Genomic DNA, 17,473 nt, shown 5'->3' with positions numbered 1-17,473 from the left:
CAGAAAATGTGCTTTGAATTGCTGAAATGAGTTGTATTGGACAACACCTGTCTCAGCAGAGGCACTTAAAAATAATTTTCATCCTTCCTCTTGTAGTAATGATTTTTTTTTTTAACCCGTATGTTTTTAACCTGTATGTTTAACCCTGCAAATCCGGTGGCAACTGAAGTGTTTGTGCAATATTTCACTTAAGAAATAAGGTATTTCACTCAAGATTGAATTCTTGCTGTTGGAGGATTTCTCTCCAATATTGGATTAGCAAAAAAAGCAAAATGTTAATACAGAATGCCTCAAAAAATCAAAGGTAGGGACTTCCCTGGTGGCGCAGTGGTTGAGAGTCCACCTGCCGATGCAGGGGACACGGGTTCGTGCCCCGGTCCGGGAAGATCCCACATGCCGCGGAGCGGCTGGGCCCGTGAGCCATGGCCGCTGAGCCTGCGCGTCCCGAGCCTGTGCTCCGCAACGGGAGAGGCCACAACAGTGAGAGGCCCGCGTACCGCAAAAAAAAAAAACAAAAAAACAAAAAAACAAAAAAACGCAAAGGTGGCCTGAATGAAAAATTTACTCTAAATACCTCGACTAATCTTTCAGTTTCCACATAATCATGACATGGAACAGCTCTTTGCCAAAAAACATTTATTCTTAAAATTTACTTAAGCGTTTCATAGAAACTTTAGTAATAGCCAGAATAATTCATGTCAGCTTAGCAAACTCTTAACAGCAAGCAGAAAGAGCTTATGAAAAGATCCTGTCTTTACACAGTCATAGTTAGGGCAGTATTTTACTTCATCTCTTCACTAATAGCTTTGCTTTCACACTGAAGTCTTCAGACTATTCTGTATATACATTCAACCCCTATTTTCCTGTAACCAGTTTCCCAAGGAAGGTATGTGTGGTTCACAAAGGGATCTTTAAAAGGTGATAGACTATAGCAAATGTTACTTAACAAATGAGTCTCAGCATATGGAAGGAGAAAGTGTTTCTAAGTATTTCTATAAAAAGCATGTCCGTGGTAGGGGTAGTGGGGTGGTGGTGGGATGAACTGGGAGACTGGGATTGACATGTATACACTGATGTGTATAAAAGCGATAATTAATAAGAACCTGCTGTATTAAAAAAATAAATAAAATAAAATAAAGCAGGTCCATATTTCATACTGTTTGCAAACCGATAAAACCTATTCCTAATAGGCAGATAAATGCTTTCCTTTCTCAAAAGGCCTGCTTCCCCTTCACTACCCACTCTACGAGGTCTAACTTGGGTTTTTCCTGAAAGCTTGTATACCTCTTGTCCTTTAAGGAAGGGGACAGGAAAAGCTTCTGTGCCGAGTACCCTCTTTGATCCCCTTCTCTATGCTGACCCTCACATCCCCTGCCAGTCCTGATTCTCTCACTCTGACCAGCTCGGTCAACTCTAAGTAGAGGTGTCTAGGGAGCAAGCTAAAAGGTTAAGATCAACGAGTACATCCTTTTAAAGAAATCCATGTGGCTGTTTAAAGTTCATACCATTATTAATTGAGGATGATCAAACAATGCTATTTACCGTGCGGAAAAGCAGCCCTCTGGCCTTATAGCGCAGTCATTTCGTTGTGAGACAAGGTGCTAATCCCTTTCAGTTCTCAGGGGAGTACAGTTTAATCAGATGCTGTACTTGTGTTGGATAACCTGTGATGGGACAAGCTCGGTGACTCTTCACGTAATTAAACACACAGCGATAACAAAACACATAGCCAGAGGTGGCGAGAACAGTGTCATTCACGCGGTTTTTACGACACAGTGGGCACACAGTCTTCATTTGGGGCAACAGGGGAGAATCAGAATTGTAGTCTAGATGGACCGGTGGTGGTGGAGTAGGCAGGGCAGTCAATGACTTGATGGTTTCTTGGTTTCCGGATGAATACCACCACTCAAGGAACTGCAGGAAGAATACACCCACCGAAAGGCCAGTAGAGAGGCATGAGGCGGCACCTCCCACGGCTTGCTTCAGAGCTGACTTTATCTTCTCGCCAGCGCTGTTTGGAGAACAGAACAGGGAGGCAAAAGGAGAAACTGTTTATTTAGGTACAATCACAGAAAAACTAATACGCGTGTAATTCTTACACTTTTCATTAGAATCGTTGATTCAGCTTGGGGATTGAATAGTTGCTGGACTGGCGTTTTCTCTTGTAAGTGTCTATTCGAAACAATTCCTCTTTCTGACCTACCGTATTTTAGGAGTTCTAGGAGCTAAGCTTTGTTTTTAATGACTAGGGCTTTGTTGCTTTGTGTTTTGAGAAAGAAATTAATGAGCCATTGATTATATAGACCTTTTATGGGGGTGGAAGATAGTATATCCAGAAAAAGAAATAACTCACTTAAAAAACAACTCAGCAGTACTGAGGAATATATTTGAACTTGTCAGAGAACACAGACACTAGGAGCGGGATAGCACCATGGTTAAGAGCAGTCTTTAGAATTGTATTGATCTGGCTTGAATCTCAGCTCTGCCGCCTATTAGCTGTGTGGCCTTGGCAAGGTACTCAAATGTTAGAACTTAGTTTCCTCAACTGTTAAGTGGTGCTAATGCATTTATTTCATTGAGCTGTGATGAGGATTCAGATAATATACGTAAACACCTAGCAAAGAGCCTGGTACATAGCAAGTGTGTGCAAAAATGTAGCCAGTATGATGAGGAAGGTTACCAGGATGGCAATCCTTGTTTTATGGACACAAGAATTTTTCGATGATTTTATGTAATACCCCGAAGTGGACTGAGGCGGATAAATTTCATAAAATTGGGATAAGATTTTAGGATTTATTAATCAAATATGTTGGGGAAATGTTAAGGCCTTACCTCCCAGCTGGTTGCTGCATCATGCTGGCTTCGGCTGGTTTGTGCTCCAGAGCTTGTATATCCTGAACTGTAAGTCGATCTAGCCGAACCCCAGCCAGACTCAGCAGGGGTGAGTGATGTTCAGGCCTTTCCTAGGATGTATCGAAGCTGCTGTACAAGAAGCCAGCCTTCCCAGGCCATGTTAACAAATGGGTAGGCTGCCAAAAAGGCTCTGTAAAATCGTTTCCAGCGGGAAGTAGGGGGATGGATGGAATATTCATCCTCTTCTCTCAGGCTAGAAATCAGCTTCACTTTCAGACTGGGAAGAAGAACCAGGAAAATAACTGACTTCCAAAGCTGCTTCTTTGGGAGACCAGCACTGGCCAATCTCTGAAGCTTGTGTGTGTCTCCCATTACGATCCTCTTTAAGCCATAAAAGTTTTCAGAAAACGAGGCGCTGGTTTTAGACAGATAATGTTGCTGGAGCAGAAGACCTACCAGGGTGATTTCATCAAACCACTTCCACAAGAAGCCCTAGCGGGCAGGATTTGATTCTGCAAGAACCTAAAGCAAAATAAATAAATGAAATTCATTCCATTACACAGCTACTATGCCTTGTATTTATATTTCCTTTTTTTCCCTCTGAATGTCCACACTTTTCTTTCTGGGTCTACCTTAACCTCCCTGAAGTGCTGGGTATTCAGTACACATAACAAGAGACTCCATAACCATTAAATCATGTGAGGTGCATTATATGCTAATTGGTTATTTCAAAACTTAGGCCAAGAAATAAATTCAGATTATTGGCTTGGTTTTTACCCGGACGTTCCTAAAACTTTGCAGAGAATTAAATCCTTGCCTTGACCACATGCTGAAGAGCAGGTCTCACTGCTGTCATTAAACTGTCCTGTGCTACCACCTCAAAGATGGCTGGCTGGCTGGTCATCCACCGCAGAAGCAGTTGTGATGTGAGCCCCGTGCTCAGCCATAGTTTCGTGTGTGCACTGGGTTTTACTTTGCCCACAAACTCTCTAGTAAGCATGAACTTTCTGGGGGTGCCAGATGGGCGCTATTTTACAGGAACTGGGCAAAAAAGACCTCTTCCGGAGGCAGAGGGGAGGGGTCTCAAGGGAAGGTGAAGAATGAAGTCAACGCGGACACCCACGTTAGGGAAGTAGTGTGTGGGAGAGGTGAGTTGATTAATGCTGCACCTCACAGGGAAAAGCGTGACTACGGGGGGACAGGTACGGCGAAGGAGCGCTGGCCTCTCGAGCGGCAGTCCTGGAGGCGGCCAATCACGGACTCCCAATCCGGAGGGCTCAAAAGCCAGGCGGCTCTGAGGGATCGAAGGTGCCAGTGCAGGCCGGCCCCAACGGCCTGGCTCAGCTGTGGGTTGTGCAATCCCCCCGCCCGCGCCAGTCCTTGCGAGCTGACCCCAGGCGAGGAGCGAGGAACCCGCGACGCCGCGTTTAAAAGGAGGTCTCGGCTTTCTGTCAGAAGCCGCAACCGGAAATAGAAGCCGCTTGGAGCCAGCCGGCCGTGGAGAGGCGCTCTAGCCCCGAACGCGGCTCCGCGACCGGAACTAGAGAACTCTATGATCTCACAGGCACTTCCGCTTCCGCCCCCAGCGGGCTCGGTTGGAGAGGAGTTTTCCGCTGGTAGGTTTTACTTTTCTTAGCTGGTTTTGCATCGCTGTGTTGTTGGAAAGCCACGGCTCTGATATCTCTCTACAGAGTCTTTTTGGCAAGGTGTTGGGTCGCCGCACTGACGTCTGGCGCCCGGAGCCAGAGCTCGGCCTGTTGCTTAGGCCTTTGTTCCCTGGGGCGATAGAGAGAGGCGAGGGACCCGAGGGAATATGGAGATGGAAGGCTCACTTTGCTTGCGGCGGGGGTGGTGGCTCACTATTTTTGCCGCCTTCGGGAAGGATTTGAAGCGACAAAGCCGAGATAGAAGGCTTAGCCTTATGGCTGCCAATTATTAACAACAAAAAAAATTTCCTGCTGTTGTTCAGAATTTGGGACGATTATTTTTCATTCAAGCTGGTACCTTAATTGTCTTCTAGGTTAGGTTACGTTCAAGCAGAACTCTGGGCACTTGCTACACTAAATGAAAATGGTTTCTGCCCTCGAACACGGTAGGATGCGTCACATTAGCGATATGAATACAGTGCTAAAGCGGAGTGATGCTGTTGAATTCTAACTCGCATGAATTGGGGAGGCTTGGCAGAGAAGGTACTTTTCATTGTATACCAAAGTTAATGTAATTAACCTGACCTTTTGCAAACTGCTTTTACATCGTATGCAATAGCCTTGAGTAGCTGCAGGTTTACTGAATTTGGATAATAAAGTTCATCTCCTCTCTCTCCAACCTCTCCCCTCAACCCCTGGGCTAAATAGCTAGAAATAGAAGTTTGCTTACTTTATACCATAGAGGACGTTATGGTATAAAGATAGTTAATTGTTTCACATAATGAGAACGCTGGAACAAGGTTTGGGTTTAGTTGCTTCAATAGGAGAAATAAAATCTTGCAAATTAACCTTAATTGTGGTTCCAAAAAGTGTTTCAGGGAATTCCCTGGCGGTCCAGTGGTTAGGACACTGTGCTTCCACTGCAGGATGCATGGCTTGGATCCCTGGCCAGGGGAACTATGATCCTGCATGCAGCGTGGCCAAAAAACAAAAAAAAAAGTGTTTTATAGTCTGATTGGATACCTGCTGGAGAAAGTCACATTGATGGAAGATTTTATCTTACAGAGTTTTAAGGAGTAGAGATAATGTATCTATATAAAACACCTAGCTTTATGTTCTTGGTCAGTGGTAGCTCTTACAGAGAGGCTTTTCTTAAGTGAACAGCAAAAAGACAAAGTTGAGAAATAGCATCACCTAAGACAAGTGGGAAGTTAGTTTAACATTGGTATCAGTTAGGGTTCTTTGGTTACAAGCAACAGAAAACAGGCTAATTTAAACTAAAAAATTTATTAGAAGAATATGGAATAGCTAACAAAATAAGGAAAACCAACTCTGAGGGAACAGGAATTACACAGTCCTACTGGATGTTTCTAGCAAGAATTAGCAAAGGGTCATACAGGCATTGCTGTTGCAGTGAACGAGCTTCAACAAATTTCTGTCACTGTACTTATGATTCAGATCCCTATTGACTGACCTTGGTTCAGATTTCATCTCCACTCGCTGTTTCACTCTTAGCCAGAAGAGTGCAAGACACCTTAATAGTCCTTTGAGAATATTCCAAAAGTAAAACTGATGTTGTTATGTGAGAAAAAAGGCAGTCAAAAATAACACTGTCAATTATTACAGCCAATAAATAATAAACACCTCATCACAAATCCCACTCCCAGGTTTATGGTGTAATAAGCAAGACACAGAAATTCATTGCACTTACGTTAAAAGGTGTGAAGAGCCATCAGATAGGTTAATATGGTGAGTTTAGAGGAAGAGACAATAAGAGCTGGGAGAAATGAGGCCGTTCAAACTAGCTTAAACAGAAGCTATATTGGCCTTTGTAACCAAGGGGAAGATCGTTTCTAACCTCACGTTTTATCTCAGCTTCTTTCTGCCAGTTGCTTTCTAATACAGCGATGCAACCTGGTATCTTCTGCATCTTATATCAGGACCAAATGTCCACTGAGAAAGTTTTGTGGATTAGGTGGACCTCAAAAGATGAGTACATTTGGAGAAAGTCACAGTCATGGTGACAGGGTTTTCCAGGCTAAGGGAGCAGCGTGGATTGTATTTGAGGAGGAAATTGTTTGCTTTAAATATAGAGAGGAAAATAGACCAATAATACATAGTCTATACTGTTGACCATAATATAGAGGCTCTTAAATGCTAGTTTTAGTACTTTGCTTGTGGACATTCATTCATTTATTCCTGAATAATTTACTTATTCATTTATTACTGAATACATGCTGTGCGCCAAGCATTATGCTAGGTGCTGGGTAGACAGTAGTAATAAAAACAGACTTGGTATCTGCCCTCATGGAATTTACAGTCTAGTTGGGGAGAGAAATAATAAACAAGTAAAGAGACTAATATATAATTTACAAATGGAATAAGAGGGCTATGATGGGGGTGGCAGTGGGGCCTGGAAGAGAAGAACCTTTTAGACTGGGTAATCAGGCAGTGCCTTTATGAGATTACAATTAAAGTGAGACCTAAATTATAAGCCAGCCAGGCCTGTGTGGAGTTGGGGAAAACGAATATTAGGTAGGAGGAGCGGTAGTTGTGAAGGCCCTAGGATGGGAAAGAGCTTGGCCTATTTGAGAGCTGCAAAAGCTAACAAGAGGTGAAATGAAGAGGAAATGAGGAGTGACTGAAAAGGATAAAATGATATTAAGAGAGGTAGACAGGAGCCTAACCACTCATAGGCCATGGGAAGGAAACTGGATTTTAGTCAAAGTATAATGGGAGGTCATTGAAGGATTTATACACCGGAGTCATGACCAGGTTTATATTTTTAAGATGACCCCGTAATGGTTATGTGGTTACATTTACTTTGTGAAAATTCATCAAGCTCTATATTTTTGATGTGCACTTTTTGGAATGTTCGTTTATACGTCAAAAAAAAAGTGAAACAAAAATCTGGCTGCTGTATGAATAATGGTTGGGAGGAGAGTTGAGGTTTCTAGTAGTTGAGGCAAGAGGCGATGGTGGCTTGGAATAATGAGGTGAATAGAAGGGATTGGATGAATTTGAAATATATTTTGAAGATAGGATTGACAACTTGGAGATGGAATGAATGTGGCAATTAAGAGAGAGAGAAATCAAGAATGACCCCCAGATTTCTGGCTAGTAATTTCTGGCAGTGTAATTTGTTCAAATAACTGCCATCATAGCAAATATTTACACAGTCCATACTGTGTGCAGGCATAGTTCTAAGTGCTTTACGTACACTAATTCATTTCATCCTTGTAATAATATTATGATTGGATATTAGTATTTCTCCCATTTTGTAGATGAGAAAACTAAAGAGCAAAGAAATGGGGAAAACTGGCAGAAGGATAGGTTCTGTACAAATTAGGAAATGAGGAGCTGTTGAAAGTTTCTGAACCGGGGAGAGGTATGAATCAAAGATTTTTCTGGTGGCATCTCTACAAAATCCACCTCTGTCTTCTGTGAGTTGTACCTGGAACCACAGTTTTTAAACACCTCCCCCAATACTCTTATGATTTGCTTAATTTGGGTGAGCCATATGTGCAGACTTAACGATCAGTGTGGTTAGCAATTTGGTGATGAAGTTTGGGGACTAGGTCAAGGTTAGAGATAGATATTTTGGAGTCATATGGGTAGGAAAAATGATTGAACCCATGGTATTGCTAAAGGGTTAGTGTAAAGAAAATGTATGAATATAGAACTTAAAAATAAAATGCTTGCTACTTTCTCCCTCAGACACCATCCTATATCTCTTCTCTTTCAGCCATACTTTCTTATGGAGTTATCTGTTTTCATTTCCTTACCTCCCATTTATCTTCAAACTTCTTCAGCATGGCTTTTGCCTTCATTATCTCTGCTGATGGTCTCAGCAATGACATCGAAGACCTTAGTGCTGCTAAATCCTTGGACACTTTTCGGCCCTTCCTCCTTTTCTCTCTAGCAACTGTTGTTGTTGACCACTCACTCATACATTTATCCATTCAACAAACTTTGGGGAGGGGGCGGCTAGGCCTCAGAGATATAGTATATAGTTCCTATGCTTTCATAGAACTCTAAAAACGTCCTAAATGATTATGACCACCTGCTTTTCCTTCTACCTCTCTACTTCTCAGTCCCCTTTGCACTTTGGTTTCCCAACTTCTGCCTCAGGCTCTCATTCTTCACATTCCTCTTCTTCTTTTTTTGGTTAAAGACTTTATTATTACTTAGAGCAGTTTTAGGTGGGAAGTTTTCGTTTTGAGGGGAAGGTACAGAGATATCTAGGTCTTGGTTTCTGAAAGGAACTTACTTTTGTGTAAGCACGCCTGTTACATGCTGGGCACCTTACCTACTTTAAGCTTCACAAGCTGGAGAGAGTTATATCACCGGATTTATTTCACAAGTAAGACTAAGGTTGAGGAGACGTTAAGTAACTTTCCTAATCACATTCAGGACAGGGATTCGATCTCAGATGGATTCAAACTCAAATCTGAGGCCATGTCAACCTCTTTTCCTTGCACCACTCTCCTCCAGTCCCACTGCCCTTGCATGGTCTTGGGCTGGATCACCATCGTCCACATTCCTGAACTGGCCAGGGAAATTAGCTGGGTTTTTTTTTTTTTTTTTAAGAAAACAGGATGTTTCACTATCCCTATGTGTAAGTTTTTAGAGAACTCCTGTGCGAGGAAACAAATCCAGGGAATGTCAGCTTGTTTAATAGATCCGTTCCGATAGTCAGTGAACTTCCTAGGAGGCCCGGACCTCAGGTCGCTTCCCGACGGCGCAAAGTATTTCCGTCTCCAAGGCGACCGAGAGGACCGCCTTTCTGGTTCCCTGGATGACGTCACACGGCGAGGCTGTCTGACGTCCGAGTTTCCTGTCCACCATGTTTGTCCCTGGCAAAGTGGGTTTTGCGCAGTGGCTTAGACCTGGAGAAGGAGTCGTGGCGTGCAGGAAACCATTACAGCACCGCTCGGGCCGTGCTCTCTGGCTGCTGCTGCCACCCCTGCCCTTGCCTCCGGTGAGTTCAGGGCGGCTAACTTTGGGGTGTGTCCCTCTTTTGGGGAAGGGGGCCAGGCTTGGTTGGAGACGGGCGGAGGAGAGCAATCTTAGGAGCGTGACCATTGAAGATGGAGTGAGCCGTCAGGTGTGACCGTTGTGAGGAAGAGGGTTGGAGAAAGGGACTCCACCGCTGGAGTGGGGTGAGGGAATCCGCGGGGTGGCAACTGGGAGTTGGGGGGCACTGGGGAAAAGATATGTTCGAAGTGGGGGGTTAGGAGGGCCAGAGGCCAGGGGTGTGGCCGGTAGAGACTGGAGGCCGAGGGGAGAACCTTCTTCCCGGTTTGGCGTCGTTCACTGAGAGGCTGGGACGTGTCCAGGTACCAGAAGGGGAAAGGAGTTCCCCCAGAGTTTTGCTCATAGATGGGCAGACCTCACCCGTCTTCTGTAATTTGAGGTTGAGACACCTCTCCTCCCTCACCTCGTAATGGAGGAACATATCCCTAGAATCTTGACCACCTGGGGAAAGAAGAGGAATTCCTGACATTGGAGAAAGGGAAAAACCTCCAGAATTGACCCGATGTGAGAGAGGGGGAAGCAGGTGGGAGTAAATCTTAGCCCGGAGTTTTTTCTTTCTGGTCTTAGAAGGAGCGATCTGGTTTGAGAAAGACTGTAGATTAAGACAGAGGTAAAGAAACTGGAACTTCCTGTTATTCCATATTCTTTGAATCCAAAGAATTGATTCATGCTCTTTGTTTTCAGAGCACTGAAAACAGTGCCCATTTGCGGGGCAGACTTTTTTCCAACTCACCTGACTGCTTCATTATGAAGCAGTGTGAATAAAGTGTGAATGCTTCATTAAACTTTGACTTTTAAGAAGTGTTTTTTAAATGCCAAACACTGTTATAATCATGTGGTTTAAAAGAGAAAGTAAAGAAAACTCAGTAAGTTTAGAAAAGGAAGAATGACAAAGGAAGTGGTCTCAGTGAGGAACAATTTAAATTATTAATCACCTCCCTGGTATAATTCTGTTGCTTAGCCTCAGGGTACACTTACAGACTCATAATAGAAAGCAGCAGATGAAGGAGATGAAGCTGTACAAGAAAACGTGTAACACATTCCAATGATGACTAAGCGTGGTGGTAAGATGAGAACTGTTTGCAGGTATCTTAGTAGTTTTAAACTCCCAAAGAAGCAGAAAGTATAGTGTGTTCTGCAAATAGCCTCACTGAAAATTGGGTGGTAAAGGTAATACAAAGCTAACATTCTGTGACTTAAGAGACTCAAGAAAGCCCAGTTCTTCCATCTTTTCTTTTTCTTCTTTGACACACCCGTATTTTAAAATATTACAAACCAAGCTGAACAGGGAACGAATCAGGCAGGACGCATTTTCCTTTCTTCCTTCTTTTCTCTCTTTCCAGGCGTAAGTTTTCCAGAGTTTATTTCAGTTAAGAATTGGATGTAAAACTTTTGAGCTTTTTGCTTACCGGATAATATTAACAAATTATTTTGTGGCCATTTTTAAATGGAAATTGCAGGTGTGTCTGTTGTAATGAGTTGTCTGCTGTCATTTCTTAGGCAATAAATGATAGCTGAAGATGCCATTGTCTTTGCATTATTGAAATATCTGATTAGCACCTCTCACCCTTGTAATGAAAGATTGCTGAGATGACCTTTCTGCTTTATAATTTGGTCAACTGTTCACTTTTTCCCTACTAGCACCAACTGTGTGAAGTCCTACTTTATGCGAAGAGGGGATTTAGTGGCCTCGCCAACTCTAATTTAGCTGCCATTTCCCAGAGAGCCATTTGAAATTAAGACCCTCTTAATTTTTTTCTGGCCTTAGTCTCTTTACGGGCACCGGAAGGAGGGAGGAATAGTTGAGAAGGGACTTTTACAACGTATATTTAGTAGAAACTAGGTTATGTTAAATCTAGATGTATAATCCTGTACAGGGAGACCTTTTCTGAAATGCAGTGACATCATACTCTGGGCTAGGAAAGTTAGAGTGATTGTGCTTTTGACTGTGGCAGCATTATTATTATTATTTTTTAACAATGTCCTGAGGTGTGTACGGCCCCGGGCGTCCCTGGGAGTCCCGACCAGCAGGACAAATCCTTGTGAGTCCGAGGAGGAACCTGTGGGGGTTGAAAAAAGGGGGAAGGGCAGGAGACGCGAAAGAATGGAGGCAAGACAGAATCCTGATCAAGCCTCAAACTTTTATTGCTGCGGTAGCTGTATTTATACACTGCAGAGAAAGGGGGGCGGGATTCAGAATGAGGGAAGTACTTGGCTAATCATCATTGGTGCTGCGTGCGCGGGCTTTCATTTTAGGCGCGAACTTCTATCTCATAAATCAGGAAGAGAAGCAGGGTGTCGGCCATCTTCTAATGGCGAAAACTTCTTGGCTCCCAACATTTCCTCCCTTTTTATTTCTTTTAAGGAGGTGGGCATTAACCGAGTGAGGGAGTAGTGACCTGAATCCTCCCGTGGACAAGGTATGTGTGTCCACACTCATCGGCTCTTGGTATCTTTTGGGGAGGAGAGGCAGAGCCAAAGATAATCTTAGCTACTAAAAGCCAAAAACAATGTTTAGATACCAACCTCTATCATAATTCAGGTATACTCACAGGGAATAACAGAGATTACCTTGTATATACATATATACACGTTTTCCCTTGTGCATGCTTTGCTGCCACACTCAACTCGGTACCCATACCCTCCATCAAAGAGGGGGGTAGGCATGTCTCTGTTTCATGCCGCTCCAGTGGAGGGGCAGCCAGAATCATCCTTTGGTTCTGCTTCTGTAATGGCGAGGCGATGGTAATGTATCAGGTTAAATTTTGAGGCAAGTGGGGAGTGCTTTCAGCCTGTCCAACAACCAGCAAAGATGACAGGATCAGGGTCACAACGGATAGCTCATGTCGTCTCTGCCGCTCTTTCAATATTAGGAGGGTCTCCATCTTTTTCTGAAAAAGAAAAAGAAATACAATCTCAGGGAAAAGGGCCCTGGATAAAATTTATTACTTTATAGAACTTATAGGTTTAATAAGGCGCTCAGGCAACCAGCGTGCTCCACCTTCTTTGGTATTATATACACATGCGGATCCCCTCCCCCAGATGAGGAGTGGATCGGGTCCATGCCATTTAAAGGTCAAAGGGTCTTTCCACATAACTTGTGCATATTGATTTTTAGTTTCTTGATGCCAAAGGCGATCGGCGGCAGATCTACCATTATTATCTAATTGTAAAAAATTAATTACAAACAGGGCATGACTAAGAATATTTTTTGGGGAATTTTTTGTAGCAGTTAAATCATTATTTTTAAGCTTGGAAATGGTATTTTTAAGGGTTTGATGGGCTCTTTCTACTATGCCTTGACCCTGGGGGTTATATGGAATTCCCGTAAGATGTTTTATTTGAAGCCGGGTGCAAAAATCTTGGAAAGCCTGGGAGGTATACCCAGGCCCATTATCTGTTTTAATTATTTGAGGCTTGCCTAAAACTGTAAAACATTGGAGCACATGTGAAATAATGTTTTTTGTGGGTTCTCCTCCCTCAAGGGAGGCATATATAAAGCCGCTAAAGGTATCAATGGACACATGAATAAATTTTAATTTTCCAAATTTAGCAAGATGGGTAACATCCATCTGCCAGATTTCATTAGGTAATAGACCTCTTGGGTTTACCCCAAGATGTGGAAGAGGTAAAAATGTAACGCACCCTGGACAATTTTTTACAATTTGTCTTGATTGTTCTCGAGTAAGCTTAAACATTAAGCGAAGAGTATGTGCATTAACATGATGTAGCTGATGAAATTGAGTAGCTTGAGAAACAGAATCAGAGGTTACGGTGCACATCAGGCGGGCATTTTTATCAGCTAAATCATTGCCCTGAGAGAGGGGTCCAGGAAGATCTGTATGAGCCCTAAGATGATCAATAAAAAAAGGCGCTTGTCTTCGAAGTATAAGACTTTGAAGTTGTTGAAAAAGGGGAACAGCATTGGAAGAGGGTTTAATATATGGAACAGTTTCTAAAAGGGGGACGGACAAAGCTATATATGAGCTGTCCGTATATAAATTAAAGGGGATATTCTGTAACATCTCAAAAACCTGAAGAATGGCAAAAAGCTCAACAAGTTGTGCTGATAAAAAGGGGGACTGTACCCTATAGGGCTGATTATTTATAACAAATACAGCAACACCGGATGATGATCCATCAGTGAATACTAGGGCAGCATCTCCCAGAGGAACAGCAGAAGTGATTTTGGGAAATATAAACAGATGTTTTCTAGCAAACTGAAGGAGCTTATCAGGTGGATAATGATTATCAATATTACCCTGAAAGGAGGATAAGGAAACAAGCCATTTATCATCAGTTTGTAATAACCAACCAAGCTCTTCTTTGGTATAGGGGAGAATCAAATGATCAGGATCTCTGCCAAAAAATTGACGGCTTTTTTCTCTGCCCAAAGTAAGAACCTGTGCTACTAAGGAAGGGTAGGTCTTAAGCACTTTATTAGGAGATACGGACAAATGTATCCACAAGAGGGGATGATCTTGCCATAGGACTCCAGTGGGTGTATGTGCAGTGGCACAAATAATCAAACTAAAGGGACGACCATAATCTAAAAAGGTAATCTGTTGACATCTAATGGCCTTTTCTACTAATTGAAGAGAATTTTTAGCCTCCTTAGTCAGCCTACGGGGTGACAAGGGATCTGATGGCCCTTGTAAAATTTCGAATAAGGGTTTTAACTCTCCCGTAGTAAGTTTAAGATACGGTCGTAGCCAATTAATATCTCCCAAAAATTTTTGAAAATCATTGAGGGTTTGCAAATGTGATACTTGTATGTGTATCTTTTGAGTGGTAATTATTTTTTTGTTTAATTCGAAACCAAGATAATAGTATGGATCTTTTAATTGTACCTTATTTGAAGCAATTTGAAGGCCAGAGGAAGCAAGATTATCTTTTAAATCTTGATAACACTTAAGGAGTTCATCAGTTGATTTTCCAGCCAAAAGAATATCATCCATATAATGAATGATATAGATACCAGGCCAACGAGCCCTAAGAGGGTCTACAGCTTGTGCAACAAATTTTTGACATAAGGTGGGGCTATTGGCCATACCCTGCGGGAGGACCTTCCATTGAAAACGTGGCATTGGGCCTTTAAAATTAATTACTGGGAGACTAAATGCAAAATGCTCTCTATACTGAGGATGGAGAGGGATAGTAAAAAAGCAATCTTTAAGATCAATAATGATTTTAAAATAGCCAGCTGGAATGGCAATAGGAGAAGGCAAGCCAGGCTGTAAAGCTCCCATAGTAAACATTGTTTTATTAATTTCCCTAAGATCTTGGAGAAGTCGCCATGAGCCAGATCTCCTTTTTATCACAAATATAGGGGTATTCCATGGCGATGTAGTGGCTTCTAAATGTCCAGCGGCCAATTGTTCCTGCACTAACTTTGTGGCAGCTGTAAGTTTTTCTTCTGTTAGAGGCCATTGGTCCACCCAAACGGGATCATTAGTTTTCCATCGTATTTTGTCCGCATGGGGCACAGGAAGGTCAATGGCCGCTAAGAAAAAGGCGAACTGCCTAGGCCCTGGCGATTTATGTTAGATGCCAGGGAAATAGGTCGTGAGGGCCTGGCAGGACATGGCTCAAGGCACCTCCTCCACAGAGGAAGGCAGGCGGTGAACTGCTCATCAGACCCATCTCTGAGGAGGGACCCTTGGGGGTCATCATTGCGATGATAACGAGCAGCCTGCTCATCGAGAGTTTCCTGATCTTGGGGGGAAAGCTGGTCATCATTGGGATCACCCTTAATAGCAGTAAGGGAAGGATAAATCTTTGGGATAACTTTATCATCTGTGGGATAATGATGACCGGTTTCTGGAATTTTTGGGAACTCTTCATTTGAACCCATATCAATGGTAACGGATGGACAAGCTGAATGGAGACCAGAGGCTGCTTTAAGAATTGTTTCCCCGGTCTCTACAACCTTTTGGACATCGGGGTCAAAAAAATGACCCATGAGAATCTCCCTAATTAAATTCCAATACGAAAATGCAGTCACAGGCACTTTAGAAGGCCCAAAGGTTTGATAATAATCATTTAAACAATTTCCTACACGATTCCAGCATTTTTTATCTATTGTCCCTTCCTGTGGGAACCATGGGCAAACATCAGACAAGAACATAAAAAATTCACGCAAATCTTTTTTTCTAGCCTTAATCTTCCGCATCTTGAGGGAATCCTCGATCCCCTGAAGAAAGAGTTCATGGGAACTCAATTCCTGTCCCATATTTATAGCTCCGCTTACCTTATCCTCAGGTCACGACTGCCGAAGGGCGGCCAGTCCTCCGGGGACCTAATCAAGCTGCACTTTCGAGTAAGTCTCGCGGCGGCTCAGTGGGTGCCTGGCCAGGCGTTCGTAAGCGTGCTACCTCCATCAGGATCCGTTCCTCGAGCCCCACGTTGGGCGCCAATTGTGTACGGCCCCGGGCGTCCCCGGGAGTCCCGACCAGCAGGACAAATCCTTGTGAGTCCGAGGAGGAACCTGTGGGGGTTGAAAAAAGGGGGAAGGGCAGGAGACGCGAAAGAATGGAGGCAAGACAGAATCCTGATCAAGCCTCAAACTTTTATTGCTGCGGTAGCTGTATTTATACACTGCAGAGAAAGGGGGGCGGGATTCAGAATGAGGGAAGTACTTGGCTAATCATCATTGGTGCTGCGTGCGCGGGCTTTCATTTTAGGCGCGAACTTCTATCTCATAAATCAGGAAGAGAAGCAGGGTGTCGGCCATCTTCTAATGGCGAAAACTTCTTGGCTCCCAACACTGAGGTCATACCTTAGGTCCTCAGAACAGCCGGTGACTTCTCTAGTTTGATCTGGTAAAAAGGTAGTGTGAATTCCAGCTCCATGATGGCTTGGCTTTGCCCTGGGACTCTCCTAAGGAATAAATTCCCCCCCAGCTCCCAGAAGGAACTTGATTTTTGAGGCTCTTCAGCAAATACTTGACTTATTCTTTGAACTCTATCTTGGCTGCTTTTTCTTTGGCTTCTAAAGCAGACAACAGGTTTTTTTTTGTTGTTTTTTTTTTTTTGCGGTACACGGACCTCTCACTGCTGTGGCCTCTCCCGTTGCGGAGCACAGGCTCCGGTTGCGCGGGCTCAGCGGCCATGGCTCACGGGCCCAGCCGCTCCGCGACATGTGGGATCCTCCCGGACCGGGGCACGAACCCGTGTCCCCTGCATCGACAGGCGGACTCTCAACCACTGCGCCACCAGGGAAGTCCCAGACAACAGTTTTCACCACCCTATGTTTTAGAGAATCTGACCATATTCATCTCTGGTGTGTGATTAAGAGTGTCTCATTCAAAAACAACAACAACAAAAACAAAGAAACAGTGTCTCATTAAAAAATATATACAGGGACTTCCCTGGTGGTGCAGTGGTTAAGAATCTGCCTGCCAATGCAGGGGACATGGGGTTTGATCCCTGGTCTGGGAAGATTCCACATGCCACGGAGCAACTAAGCCCGTGCGCCACAACTACTGGCCCCACGCGTTGCAGCTGTTGAAGCCCATGCGCTCTGGGACCCATGTGCTGCAACTGCTGAGCCTGCATCCTCCAACTAATGAAGCCCGCGCACAGCAACACAGAGTAGCCCCTGCTCGCCACAACTGGAGAAAGCCCACGTGCAACAACGAAGACTCAACGCAGCCAAAAAATGCATACATATGCAATTTTTTGAGGTGAAATTCACATAACATAAAATTAACCATTTTAGAGTGAGCAGTTTGGTGGCATTTGGTACATTCACAGTGTTGTGCAACCCCGACTCTTCTCATTTGTTTTTGTTTAGGCTGGTTTACTTTTATTTTGGGGGAGTTTCTGTTGGCTTAAGTCAGGAACTGACATGATAAAATGTTGCTCTGCCAATATGTGTAAGGGATATTTCATTACTGTTGTGTAGGACGGTGCGAGATAAGAGAGTGGTGTGTTTCT

At 43.6% G+C, this 17,473-nt stretch overlaps 1 protein-coding gene and 1 pseudogene across 2 annotated transcripts in view; one reads left to right on the top strand and one right to left on the bottom strand.

Annotated features, from left to right (window-relative positions):
• Positions 1 to 205: 205 nt before the first annotated feature.
• Positions 206 to 3,857, bottom strand: LOC307178197 (peroxisome assembly protein 12-like; annotated as a pseudogene). Its single transcript has 3 exons — positions 3,671 to 3,857; positions 2,833 to 3,375; positions 206 to 2,011 (listed from the first exon to the last, which is right to left on the bottom strand). The product of its transcript is annotated as a peroxisome assembly protein 12-like (transcript).
• Positions 3,858 to 4,434: 577 nt separating this feature from the next.
• The window catches only part of LOC307178192 (uncharacterized protein), a 212,164-nt gene continuing 199,125 nt past the window's right edge, over positions 4,435 to 17,473 (top strand). The window contains 1 exon segment of the mRNA XM_079906040.1: positions 4,435 to 4,469. The gene's annotated coding sequence lies outside the window, so the exon portion shown is untranslated.

This window comes from Stenella coeruleoalba, assembly GCF_951394435.1.
Source record: "Stenella coeruleoalba genome assembly, chromosome: 19".
NCBI classification, from domain to species: Eukaryota; Metazoa; Chordata; class Mammalia; order Artiodactyla; family Delphinidae; genus Stenella; species Stenella coeruleoalba.
Note: the sequence above shows the minus strand (reverse complement) of the source record. Positions and strands in the feature narration are given on the sequence as shown.